Source organism: Choloepus didactylus, chromosome 12, assembly GCF_015220235.1.
Source record: "Choloepus didactylus isolate mChoDid1 chromosome 12, mChoDid1.pri, whole genome shotgun sequence".
NCBI lineage: Eukaryota > Metazoa > Chordata > Mammalia > Pilosa > Megalonychidae > Choloepus > Choloepus didactylus.
The window spans coordinates 44,855,791-44,869,468 of record NC_051318.1 but is presented as its reverse complement, the minus strand read 5'-3'; the positions used below and the strand labels follow the sequence as shown (position 1 = coordinate 44,869,468).

The 13,678-nt window shown below is 38.1% G+C and overlaps 1 protein-coding gene across 3 annotated transcripts in view; it reads left to right on the top strand.

The window, feature by feature from the left end:
* The window catches only part of GPC5 (glypican 5), a 1,661,658-nt gene that overhangs the window by 810,597 nt on the left and 837,383 nt on the right, over positions 1-13,678 (top strand). The window lies entirely within an intron of this gene.

Genomic DNA, 13,678 nt, shown 5'->3' with positions numbered 1-13,678 from the left:
AGAGAACACCTTACCCCTAGATGCTTAGAGAGAAATGTACTGGGGGGAAGCCATTTTGAAACCAGAGCAGACATCAGCCACGTGCCTTCCCAGCTAACAGAGGTTTTCTGGACACCACTGGCCATCCTCCAGTGAAAGTACTCCTCTTTTTTTTTTCTTTTTTCTTTTTCTTGTTTTTCTTTTCTATTTTTTTTTTTTTTAATCTAAAAGTAATATATGTGGTTATTTTCTATCGGAAAGCCCAGGCTGAGGGACTAGGCTGGACTTGGGGGAAGACAGAGTACCCACAGTGTTCCGTATTCACTACTGAAGGCCTCCACCCCCGTCTTTAATTGGTAACTCAGGCTGACCAAGGAATCTACATGGAGAGGCCCCAAAAAGGAAAGGGGAGAAGGGAATAGTGCCCCTGAGAGACAACTGGAGTTCTGAGGATTGGGAGAGTGGAGGGAGGTCCAGCTCAACTGGCAGTCCTCCTTTTGGGAACTCAGACCCCAGGGGCTGGAATTCAGATTCCGGCTTCAGTCAGCCATGCTCCCGACAGGATCAGAGTCACCAGGAGAACTAAAGTCTCCACACCTCCTTTCACTGGTGGGGGAGCTGTGGGCTGGCAAGTGCCACCTGCTGGACAGGAGAGGAAAAGCACCAATTCTAAAGGCCTCATAGGAGGGTCTCATTCTCAGGAAAACTCCATACCCTGCCAATGAGACCTGGGCCTCACTAGACTGGGAAAATCTGATGAGGGTCGACCATATCTGAGGAGACCCACTCACAAAAAAGGTTACATAGAGGCAGAGCAAGAAACAGTAAAAACAAGAGGGGAAAAGTTCTGATCAACTAAATAGAACCTAAGTTAGAGGTCTAGAATAAGTTGAACTGAATAACAGAGGCCAGAGAACAAAGCCAACCAACAAGAAAACCACTAAGTAAAAGATAGAAAACAAGCTCCAAAATAAATTAATCAAGAAAATAAAATGCCTAGACAACTTAAGATAACAAGCCATACCAGGAAACACGAAAACATGGACCAGCCAAAGGAACAAACTAATAGCACAGCTGAGACACAGGAGTGGAGGCATCTAATGCTAAATAAATTCGATGAAATGAAGGAAGATATAGCAAAAGAACTGAAGGATATAAAGAAGACACTGGATGACCATAAAGAAGAATCCATAAACTAAAAAAAAACAAATGGCAGAACTCATGGGAATGAAGGACACAATGGAGGAGATGAAAAACACAATGGAGGGACACAACAGTAGATTTGAACAGGCAGAAGAAAGGATTAGTGAACTGGAAGACAGGTCATTCAAATTCATGCACACAAAAGAACAGATGGTGAAAAAAATGGAAAAATATGAGCAGGGTCTTAGGGAGCTGAGTGACAACATGAAATGCACAAATATACATGTTATGGATATCCCAGAAGGAGAAGAGAGGGGAAAAAGGGCAGAAAGAGTAATAGAAGACTTATTCACTGAAAATTTCCCAACTCTTATAAAAGACAGAAAATTAGAGATTCAAGAAGTACAACGTACCCCAAATAGAATAGATCCCAATAGACCTACTCCAAGGCACTTACTGGTCAGATTGTCCAATGTCAAAGACAAAGAGAGGATTCTGAAAGCAGCAAGAGAAAAGCGATCCGTCACATACAAGGGAAGGTCAATAAGACTATGTACAGATTTCTCTGCAGAAACCATGGAGGCAAGAAGACAGTGGCATGATATATTTTAAGATACTGAAAGAGAATAACTGCCAACCAAGAATTCTATATCCAGCAAAACTTTCCTTCAAAAATGAGGGAGAGATTAAAACATTTTCAGACAAACAGACACTGAGAGAGTTTGTGAATAAGAAACCGGCACTACAAGAAATACTAAAGGGAGTGCTACAGGCTGATAGGAAAAGACAGGAGAGAGAGAGTTGGAGAAGACTGCAAAAATGAAGATTATCAGGAAAGGTAAAAGGAGAGGAAAAAATAAGGTATGACATATAAATTCCAAAAAACAAAATGGTAGTAGACAGTACTGCCCTTACAGTAATAACACTAAATGTAAATGGATTAAACTCCCCAGTAAAAAGACACAGACTGGCAGAATGGATTAAAAAACAGGACCCATCTATATGCTGTCTACAAGAAACTCACTTTAGACACAAGGACAAACATAGACTGAAAGTGAAAGGTTGGAAAAAGACATTTCATGCAAACAACAACCAGAAAAAAGCGGGAGTAGCTATATTAATATCAGACAAGTTAGGATTCAAAAGCGAAACAATTAAAAGAGACAAAGAAGGACACTATATATTAATAAAAGGGTCAACTCATCAAGAAAACATAACAATCATAAATATTTATGCACCAAGCCAGAATGCCCCAAAATTCATGAGGCAAACACTGCGATCACTGAAAGGAGAAATAGATACCACTACAATAATAGTTGGAGACTTCAATACACCACTCTCATCAATGGACAGAACATCTAGACAGAGGATCACTAAAGAAACAGAGATGTTGAATTGTATGATAATTGAACTAGACTTGACAGACATTTATAGAACACTACATCCAACAACAGCAGGATACACTTTTTTCTCAAGTGCTCATGGAACATTCTCTAGGATAGACCACATGTTGGGTCACAAAGCAAGTCTCAACAAGTTTAAAAATATTGATATCATACAAAACACTTTCTCAGACCACAATGGAATGAAGTTGGAAATAAATAAAAGGCAGAAGGTCATAAAATTCACAAACATATGGAGGCTAAACAACACCCTCTTAGAAAACCAGTGGGTAAAGGAAGAAATTACAAGAGAAATGAGTAAATACCTCGAGGCAAATGACAATGAAAACACAACTTATCAAAACTTATGGGATGCAGCAAAGGCAGTGCTTAGAGGGAAATTTATTGCCCTAAATGCCTATATTAAAACAGAAGAGAGAGCAAAAATTGAAGAGTTAACTGCTCACTTGGAGGAATTAGAGAAAGAACAGCAAACTAACCCCAAAGCAAGCAGAAGGGAAGAAATAACAAACATTAGAGCAGAAATAAATGCAATTGAGAACAGGAAAACAATAGAGAGAATCAGCAAAACCAGAAGTTGGTTCTTTGAGAAAATGAATAAAATCGATGGACCACTGGCTAGGCTAACAAAAAAAAAGAGAGAGCAGATGCAAATAAATGCAATCAGAAATGGGAAAGCAAATATAACTACCGACCCTGCAGAAATTAAGGAGATAATGAGAAGATACTATGAGCAACTATATGCTAATAAACTAGACAACTTAGATGAAATGGACAACTTCCTAGAAAAGCATAAACAACCAACATTAACTCAAGAAGAAATAGATGACCTCAACAAACCAATCACAAGTAAAGAGATTGAGTCAGTCATCAAAAAGCTCCCAGAAAGGAAAAGCCCAGGACCAGATGGTTTCACATGTGAATTCTATCAAGCATTCAAGAACGAATTAGTACCAATCCTGCTCAAACTCTACAAAAAAATTGAAGAGGGAAAGCTACCTAACTCTTTCTATGAAGCCAACATCACCCTAATACCAAAACTAGACAACAACTCTACAAAAAAAGAAAATTATAGACCAATTTCTTTAATGAATATAGACGCAAAAATCCTCAACAAAATACTCACAAATCGAATCCAGCAGCACATTAAAAGAATTATACACCATGACCAGGTGGGATTTATTCCAGGTATGCAAGGCTGGTTCAACACAAGGAAATCAATTAACGTAATACACCACATCAATAAATCAAAGCAGAAGAACCACATGATCATCTCGATTGATGCAGAAAAGGCATTTGACAAAATTCAACATCCTTTCCTGATGAAAACACTTCAAAGGATAGGAATAGAAGGGAACTTTTTCAATATGATAAAGGCAATATATGAAAAACCCACAGCTAACATCACACTCAATGGAGAGAGACTGAAAGCTTTTCCTCTAAGATCAGGAAAAAGACAGGGATGACCACTATCACTATTGTTATTCAACATTGTGCTGGAAGTTCTAGCTAGAGCAATTAGGCAAGAAAAAGAAATAAAAGGCATCCAAATTGGAGGGGAAGAAGTAAAACTTTCGCTATTTGCAGATGACATGATTCTATATGTAGGAAATCCAGAAAAATCTACAGCAAAGCTACTAGAACTAGTCAATGAATACAGCAAAGTAGCAGGCTACAAGATCAACACACAAAACTCTGTAGTGTTCCTATACACAAGTAATGTGCAACAAGAGGAGGAAATCAAGAAAAAAATCCCATTTACAATAGCAACCAAAAGAATCAAGTATTTAGGAATAAACTTAACCAAGGACACAAAAGATCTTTACATAGAAAACTGTAAGAAACTGCTAAAAGAAATTGAACAGGACCTGAAAAAATGGAAGAACATATCATGTTCATGGATTGGAAGACTAAATATAGTAAAGATGGCAATTTTACCTAAACTGATTTACAGATTCAATGCAATACCAATTCAAATCCCAACAACTTACTTTACAGAAATAGAAAAACCAATAACTAAATTTATTTGGAGGGGTAAGGTGCCCCGAATAGCCGAAAATATCTTGAGAAAGAGGAATGAAGTGGGAGGTCTCACACTACCTGACTTTGAAGCATATTACAAAACTACAATGCTCAAAACAGCATGGTACTGGCATAAGGACAGATATACTGATCAATGGAATCGAATTGAGTGTTCAGAAGTAGACCCTCGCATCTACGGACAACTGAGCTTTGATAAGGCAGTGAAGCCGAAGCAACTGGGAAAGAGCAGCCTGTTCAATAAATGATGTTTGGAGAACTGGATATCCATTTCCAAAAGAATGAAAGAAGATGTCCATCTCACACCTTATACCAAAATTAACTCAAAGTGGATCAAAGACCTAAACATTAGCAACAAGACCATAAAACTCTTAGAAGAAAATGTAGGGCAATATCTTAAAGATCTTGTGATAGGAGGTGTTTTCTTAGACCTCACACCCAAGGCATGAGCAACCAAAGAACAAATAGACAAATGAGATCTCCTCAAAATTAAACACTTTTATACATCAAAGGACTTTGTCAGAAAAGTAAAAAGGCAACCTACACAATGGGAGATGATATTTGGAAACCACATATCAGATAAGGGTTTAATACCCCGAATATATAAAGGAATCCTGCATCTCAATAACAGAAAGACAAACAATCCAATTAATAAATGGGCAAAGAACATGAACAGACATTTTTCTGAAGAGGAAATACAAATGTCTGAAAAGCATATGAAAAAATGCTCAACTTCACTGGCTATTAAGGAAATGCAAATCAAAACCACAGCGAGATATCATCTCACACCTACCAGAATGGCCATTATCCAAAAAACAGAAAATGACAAGTGCTGGAGAGAATGTGGTGAAAGAGGCACACTTATTCATTGTTGGTGGGAATGCAGAATGATGCAACCACTCCAGAAGACAGTATGGAGCTTCCTCAGGAAACTAAATATAGATTTGCCATATGACCCAGCTATTCCATTGCTAGGTATATACTCAGAGGAACTGAAACTTAAGACACAAACAAACATTTGTAAACCGATGTTTATTGCTGCATTATTCACAATTGCCAAGAGACGGAAACAGCCCAAATGTCCATCAAAGGACAAGTGGATAAACAAACTGTGGTATACACACATGATGGAATATTATGCAGCTGTAAGACAGAACAAAGACATGGATCATGTAATAATGTGGATGAACCTTGAGGACATTATGTTGAGTGAAGTTAGCCAGAAACAAAAGGACAGATTCTGTATGGTCTCACTAATATGAACAGACATTAATGAACAAACTTTGGGAGTTAAAAGCTGACAACACAGGCGACCAGGAGATAGAAAGAGGGCAGAGATCAGCCATTTGATGCTGAAGGACTACAGAATGTTTAGGATTAATTGCATAGATCCAGAAATAGATAGCATAATACTGTGTGATGGTAGCACGGTATTGTAAGTACACTGAACAAAGATGTCTGTGAGTAAAGCTGAAAGAGGTGGGATAGGAGAATGTATGACACCAGAGGTAAAGATAGATGATAAAGACTGGGACTGTATAACGTGGCAAAAACTGGAGTGGCCAATGACTGTTACTAAATATACAAATATAAAAATGGTTTTGCATGTGGGAAAGCAAATGAATGTCAACCATGTAGAAATTTGAAAAGGGGATGGTATTCAGGAAAAAACATAATCAAAGCAAACTGGAGTCTATGGTCAACAGTAACATTGTAATATACCTCCATTAAATGTAACAAAGGCAATATGCCAATGCTAAATGTATATGAGAGGGGCATATAGGGGAGGAATATGGGATTCTTGGTAGCGGTGTTATTTGCTGTCCTTAGTAGTATATTGTATTGTATGACATATTATTTTTCTTTTTATCATTTTTTTCTTATTGCTAAAAAAAAAACAATTTTTCGTGTAGTCATCAGTATGTTCAAGTGCTGATTGTGGTGATAAATGTACAACTTTATGATGATACCATGAACAACTGATTGTATACTGTGGATAAATGTATGGTATGAGAATATAACTCTATAAAATTGTAGGAAAATATATATATAGGAGTAAAAGTGTTGGAGAAAACATGGTGAGAGGGATGATGCCTCACCAATATGGACTAACTACAATGTGTAAACTCAGAATTGAATGTTAGAACATAGCCTAACGTGGACATAATAATTGTAATAGTCCCTAGATTGTAAGCTCTTACAGCAGTTAACTCTATCCCTGAATTGTAATGCCTATCTCTAAACTTTGAGATGCTGATCCCCTAGCGTATAACCTGATTGGTCTCTGGAACAATGCATATCTCTGAGACACCTGAAACTCAGAGCTAGAGCTCGGCAGATATGAATGTCAGTATTAGTGCATACAGCCACTGTCAAAAAAAAAAAAAAAAAAAAAAGCTGAAAAAGAGCCCAGACTTCAATTAGTGATATGAATGAAGCAGGTCTGGTTAAGACCAGGGCAAGCCAGGCCAAAGGGTAAAGGTTGAAACTGATTATGTTTTAAAACTTCAACTTCCATATGAGACCAAGGGAATAGATATCTATTTGGCACAGGATCTAAATTTTCTAAACGGTACAACTCTACAGTCGATTTGTTCAAACACCACAATTGCATGGAACTTTGAATAGGAAGTGAGATACGGTAGGTTAGTATAGGCTGGAGTGAAATAGTGACACATCCCAGAGTAATTTGGGCAGATAATAAAAAAATATATTTACAGCCTCCCCCTCCCCAGCCCCAAGGATCTGGTGGAAGGTGCGGATGTGTTGGACATCCTCACCTGGACTGGTGTTGATGTTGTCACAAACATTGGGACTGGCGGTTTGATGTTCTGAGCCTTCGAGCATGGGACTTGCCCTTATGAAGCTCATTACCACAAAGGAGAGTCTAAACTTGCATGTAATGTTACCTAAGAGTCTCCCCCTTAGTACCTCTTTGTTGCTCAGATGTGGCCCCCTCTCTCTCTCTAACTGAGCCATCTCAACAGGTGAACTCGTTGCCCTCCCCCCTACGTGGGACCCGACTCCCAGGGGTGTAAATCTCCCTGGCAACGCAGAGTATGACTCCCGGGGATGAATGTGGACCCGGCATCATGGGACTGAGAGTATCTTCTTGACCAAAAGGGGGATGCAAAATGAGACGAAATAGTTTCAGTGGCTGAGAGATTCCAAATGGAGTTGAGAGGTCACTCTGGTGGACATTCTTATGCACTATATAGATAACACCTCTTAGGCTTTAATGTATTGGAATAGCTAGAAGTAAATACCTGAAACTACCAAACTCCAACCCAGCAGTCTGGACTCCTGAAGACAATTATATAATAATGTAGATTACAAGGGGTGACAGTGTGATTGTGAAGACCTTGTGGATCACACCCCCTTTATCTAGTGTATGGATGAGTAGAAAAATGGGGTAAAAACTAAGGACAAATGGGGTGGGATGGGGGGATGATTTGGGTGTTCTTTTTTCACTTTTATTTTTTATTCTTGTTCTGGTTCTTTCTGATGTAAGGAAAATGTTCAGAGATAGATTGTGGTGATGAACGCGTAACTATGTTACCAGACTGTGGATAGTGGATTGTATACCATGGATGATTGTATGGTGTGTGGATGTATTTCAATAAAACTGAATTTAATAAAAAAAAAAAAAGTGGTAGGATCTCATGGCACCCTGGCTGGCCCCTCTCCAAACTCCATTAGTTTGTATGTTCCCTGGTCCCAATTCCAGAGGGAGCAGAGTAACCCTCATACATGTACTGGGAATATGTATTTCTGGCCCAGTCTGTCTCATGGTGGTCTGAGGGACTTGTGTATTCTATACACAATTTGCCCTGTGTATAGAATACAGCCTGCTGATCTCTCCTCCAGAATGCTGTCAGAGACCAGTAAAGTCATGTTGCCTGGGACTGTGAGGAAACTATTTCCTAGGGGAGAGGGGGCATTCAGAACTGTCTAAATGAGGGAATTCCCAGGGCCAGGTATTCATGTCTAAGACAAGATGCCTGTGCAGAAAGGATCAGGGCTTTAACCTGGATCTATTCTCAAAACTCATTGCATGAATAAGCCCCTGAAGGAGAGCACTTGCATGGGTCAATCTGCAAAGAATGGGATGGTGTTCCCCTCCCTCCTTTTTTTCTGTGAGCTCCTGACCTTCAAGGAAATGTTTGTCATAATAGATGGATATAAACTTTAAGGAACAGATGCCTCAGAATCTACATTCCAGTGATAACACATTGAAATATCAAAGTTTTCAGGTTTCCGCAAAAGATTATGAAATGAAAAAGAAATAGGAAGAGATAGCCCAGGCAAATGAGGAAATTAAAGCATTAGACCATCAGTGAGGAGGACCTAGGACATAGGAGACAATGACTTTAAAAAATGGTCCAAATATGCTCAAAGAGCTAATGGAAAACATAGACGAAGAACTAAATGAAATCAGGAAAATGATAAATTGAAAGAGAATATCAATAGAAAGATGGATTGATGAAAAAGAACCAAACAGAGCTGAAGACCACAGTAACAGAAATTAAGAATTCCTTAGAGAGGTTCAATAGCAGATTGGAGCTGGCAGAGACAGAATCAGATAACTTGAAGGGAAGACAATTGAAATCATCCAGTCTGAAAAGCAGAAAGATGAAACAATGAGGAAAAATGAACTGAGCCTGTGGAACCCAGAGGTCCCAGGAGGAGAAGAGAGAAAAGGGCAGAGAAAATATTCGAAGGACTAATCACTGAAAACTTCTCAAATTAAATGAAAAACATGAACATACTCATCCAAGATGTTCACCAAACTCCAAACAGGATAAACCAAATAAAACTTGCCATGATATAATTAAAATGTTGAAAGCCAAACATAGAGAATTCTGAAAGCTGCAAGAAAGAAGTAATGTGTCACACACAAGGAAGCCTTAATAAGATGAATTGATGATTTCTCATCAGAAGCCATGGAGGCTAGAAAGCAGATGGAAGACATATTTAAAGTGCTGAAAGCAAAATACTGCCAACCAAAAGTTCTATACTGGGCAAAGCTCTCTTTCAAAACTGAGGTAGAGTTTAAGACAGTCCCAGATAAACAAAAGTTGAGGTAGTTCATTGACACCAGACCACCCCTACAAGAGATGATAGAGTTCTGCAGGTCGAAAGGAAAGGACAATAGACTAGAGATCAAAGCCACATGAAGAAATAAAGATCTCCAGTGACAGTAATGACATGAGTAAATATAAGTGCCAGTATTATTGTATTTTTGGTTTGTAACATTTCTATAGAATCTAAAAGACAGATGTAGAAAATGTAATGATAAATCAGTGGTTTTGGATTCATAAGGTATAAACATGTAATTTGTGACAAGAACTATATAAAGGTGGGAAGACAGAGGACTATAGGAACATAGATTGTGTGTTCTGTTGAAGTTAAGTTGGTATCAAAGCAAACAAAATTGTTATATATTTAGATTGTTAAACTTAACATTCTAAATGGTAGCTTCAAAGAAAATATTGGAGAATATGCATGCTCATAGAAACAGAAATTAAAGTACAGTTTGCCAGAGGTGGAGAGAAAGTAGAATTGGGAGTTAATTCATAATAAGTGTAGGATTTCTGTCTGGAGAGAAGAGAAAGTTTTAATAATGGAAAATGGTGAGGGTACCACAACACTGGGAATTTGATTAATTCCACTGAAAGATATCTTTGGGAATGGTTGAGATGAGAAAGTTTATGCTATGTATGTTCCCATAATTTAAAAAAAAAGAAAGAAAGAAAGAAAGAGAAACTAAAAGGAAAATGAAAATTAAATGCAGTTCATGATCCTGGATGGTATCTAGTGAGGTAGGAGAAAAGGCTCAAAGGGACACTATTATGACAGATGAAAACATTGGAGTATAGACTGTAATAACATTGAAAACATTGGAGTATAGATTGTATCAATGTTAAATTTCTTGAACTTAATAGCTGCACTTTAGGTTGTTACATAAGTGAACATCCTTGTTTGTAGAAAATATATATGGTAGTATTAAGTGTTCAAGGAGCTGATGTATACCACCTACACTCAAGTGTTCAGAAAATGATTTGATAGACAAACAGACTGATAAGAGAGGTGGATTGATGGATAGATAGAATGATATGGCAGATGTGGAAAACTGTTAAAATTGGTGTATCTGGGTATCTAGGGTGGGTAGGGGTATATTGGAGTTCTCTGTACAGCATTTCTATTTTGGTAACTGTCCTGCAAGTTTGAAAGTATTTTGAAATAAAAAGGTTTTTTAAAAGTGGTGGTGCTAAACTCTAAATATTGTTCAGAATATTTCTTTATAAATTTCCATGATTTGGGGGATAAAGATCTCAATGCATCCATTCATACAGGCATGGATGTACTCACACAAATAACTATAAACCTTCAGTTCTATCAATTTTTTATTTTGACTTCGATTTCTTCAAGAAACATGACATTTATTTTATAAATTAGCAATACATGTAGAATGTTATACCATTTTAATCTAGACTGCTAACTAGCTTACTAACTATCCATTTATGTATTTGTGGAATAGTATCTGAAGCACTGTCACCTAATGTTTAAATAAGCAATTATTATCTCTGGGTAGTAGATTATTTCTCTTGATTCTTTTTTTTTTTATCTTCATTTTATTGAGATATATTCATATACCACGCAGTCATACAAAACAAATCGTAGTTTCGATTGTTCACAGTACCATTACATAGTTGTACATTCATCACCCAAATCAATCCCTGACACCTTCATTAGCACACACACAAGAATAACAAGAATAATAATTAGAGTGAAAAAGAGCAATTGAACTAAAAAAGAACACTGGGTACCTTTGTCTGTTTGTTTCCTTCCCCTATTTTTCTACTCATCCATCCATAAACTAGACAAAGTGGAGTGTGGTCCTTATGGCTTTCCCAATCCCATTGTCACCCCACATAAGCTACATTTTTATACAACTGTCTTCGAGATTCATGGGTTCTGGGTTGTAGTTTGATAGTTCCAGGTATCCACCACCAGCTACCCCAATTCTTTAGAACCTAAAAAGGGTTGTCTAAAGTGTGCGTAAGAGTGCCCACCAGAGTGACCTCTCGGCTCCTTTTGGATTCTCTCTGCCACTGAAGCTTATTTCATTTCCTTTCACATCCCCCTTTTGGTCAAGAAGATGTTCTCCGTCCCACGATGCCGGGTCTACATTCCTCCCCGGGAGTCATATTCCACATTGCCAGGGAGATTCACTCCCCTGGGTGTCTGATCCCACGTAGGGGGGAGGGCAGTGATTTCACCTTTCAAGTTGGCTTAGCTAGAGAGACAGGGCCACATCTGAGCAACAAAGAGGCATTCGGGAGGAGGCTCTTAGGCACAATCATAGGGAGGCCTAGCCTCTCCTTTGCAGCAACCATCCTCCCAAGGGTAAAACCTGTGGTAGAGGGCTCAACCCATCAAACCACCAGTCCCCTATGTCTGTGGTCATGTTAGCAACCATGGAGGTGGGGTAGGCGAATACCCCTGCATTCTCCACAGGCTCCTCAAGGGAGCACTACATCTCTTTTATTTTTTCCTTGTTTTTCTTTCTTTTTTTTTTTTTTTTAACTTTCCCTTCTTTTTTAAATCAACTGTATGAAAAAAAAAAGTTAAAAAGAAAACAAACATACAATAAAAGAACATTTCAAAGAGACCATAACAAGGGAGTAAGAAAAAGACAACTAACCTAAGATAACTGCTTAACTTCCAACATGTTCCTACTTTACCCCAAGAAAGTTACCTAATATAGCAACATTTCTGTGAACTTGCTCCTACTATATCCATCAGAAATTAACAGACCATAGTCATTCCTGGGCATCCCCAGAACGTTAAATAGCTTATCTGTTCTTCTTGGATTATTGTTCCCCCTTCCTTAATTGCTCTCTATTGCTAGTTCCCCTACATTCTACATTATAAACCATTTGTTTTACATTTTTCAAAGTTCACATTAGTGGTAGCATATAATATTTCTCTTTTTGTGCCTGGCTTATTTCGCTCAGCATTATGTCTTCAAGGTTCATCCATGTTGTCATATGTTTCACGAGATCGTTCCTTCTTACTGCCGTGTAGTATTCCATCGTGTGTATATACCACATTTTATTTATCCACTCATCTGTTGAAGGACATTTGGGTTGTTTCCATCTTTTGGCAATTGTGAATAATGCTGCTATGAACATTGGCGTGCAGATATCTGTTCGTGTCACTGCTTTCCAATCTTCCGGGTATATACCGAGAAGTGCAATCACTGGATCAAATGGTAACTCTATATCTAGTTTTCTAAGGAACTGCCAGACTGACTTCCAGAGTGGCTGAACCATTATACAGTCCCACCAACAGTGAATAAGAGTTCCAATTTCTCCACATCCCCTCCAGCATTTGTAGTTTCCTGTTTGTTTAATGGCAGCCATTCTAATCGGTGTTAGATGGTATCTCATTGTGGTCTTAATTTGCATCTCTCTAATAGCTAGTGAAGCTGAACATTTTTTCATGTGTTTCTTGGCCATTTGTATTTCCTCTTCAGAGAACTGTCTTTTCATATCTTTTGCCCATTTTATAATTGGGCCGAGTGTACTTTTGTCATTGAGTTGTAGTATTTCTTTATATATGCAAGATATCAGTCTTTTGTCAGATACATGGTTTCCAAAAATTTTTTCCCATTGAGTTGGCTGCCTCTTTACCTTTTTGAGAAATTCCTTTGAGGTGCAGAAACTTCTAAGCTTGAGGAGTTCCCATTTATCTATTTTCTCTTTTGTTGCTTGTGCTTTGGGTGTAAAGTCTAGGAAGTGGCCTCCTAATACAAGGTCTTGAAGATGTTTTCCTACATTATCTTCTAGGAGTTTTATGGTACTTTCTTTTATATTGAGATCTTTGGTCCATTTTGAGTTAATTTTTGTGTAGGGGGTGAGGTAGGGGTCCTCTTTCATTCTTTTGGATATGGATATCTAACTCTCCCTGCCCCATTTGTTGAAAAGACCATTATGACTCAGTTCAGTGACTTTGGGGGCCTTATCAAAGATCAGTCGGCCATAGATCTGAGGGTCTATCTCCGAATTCTCAATTCGATTCCATTGATCTATATGTCTATCTTTGTG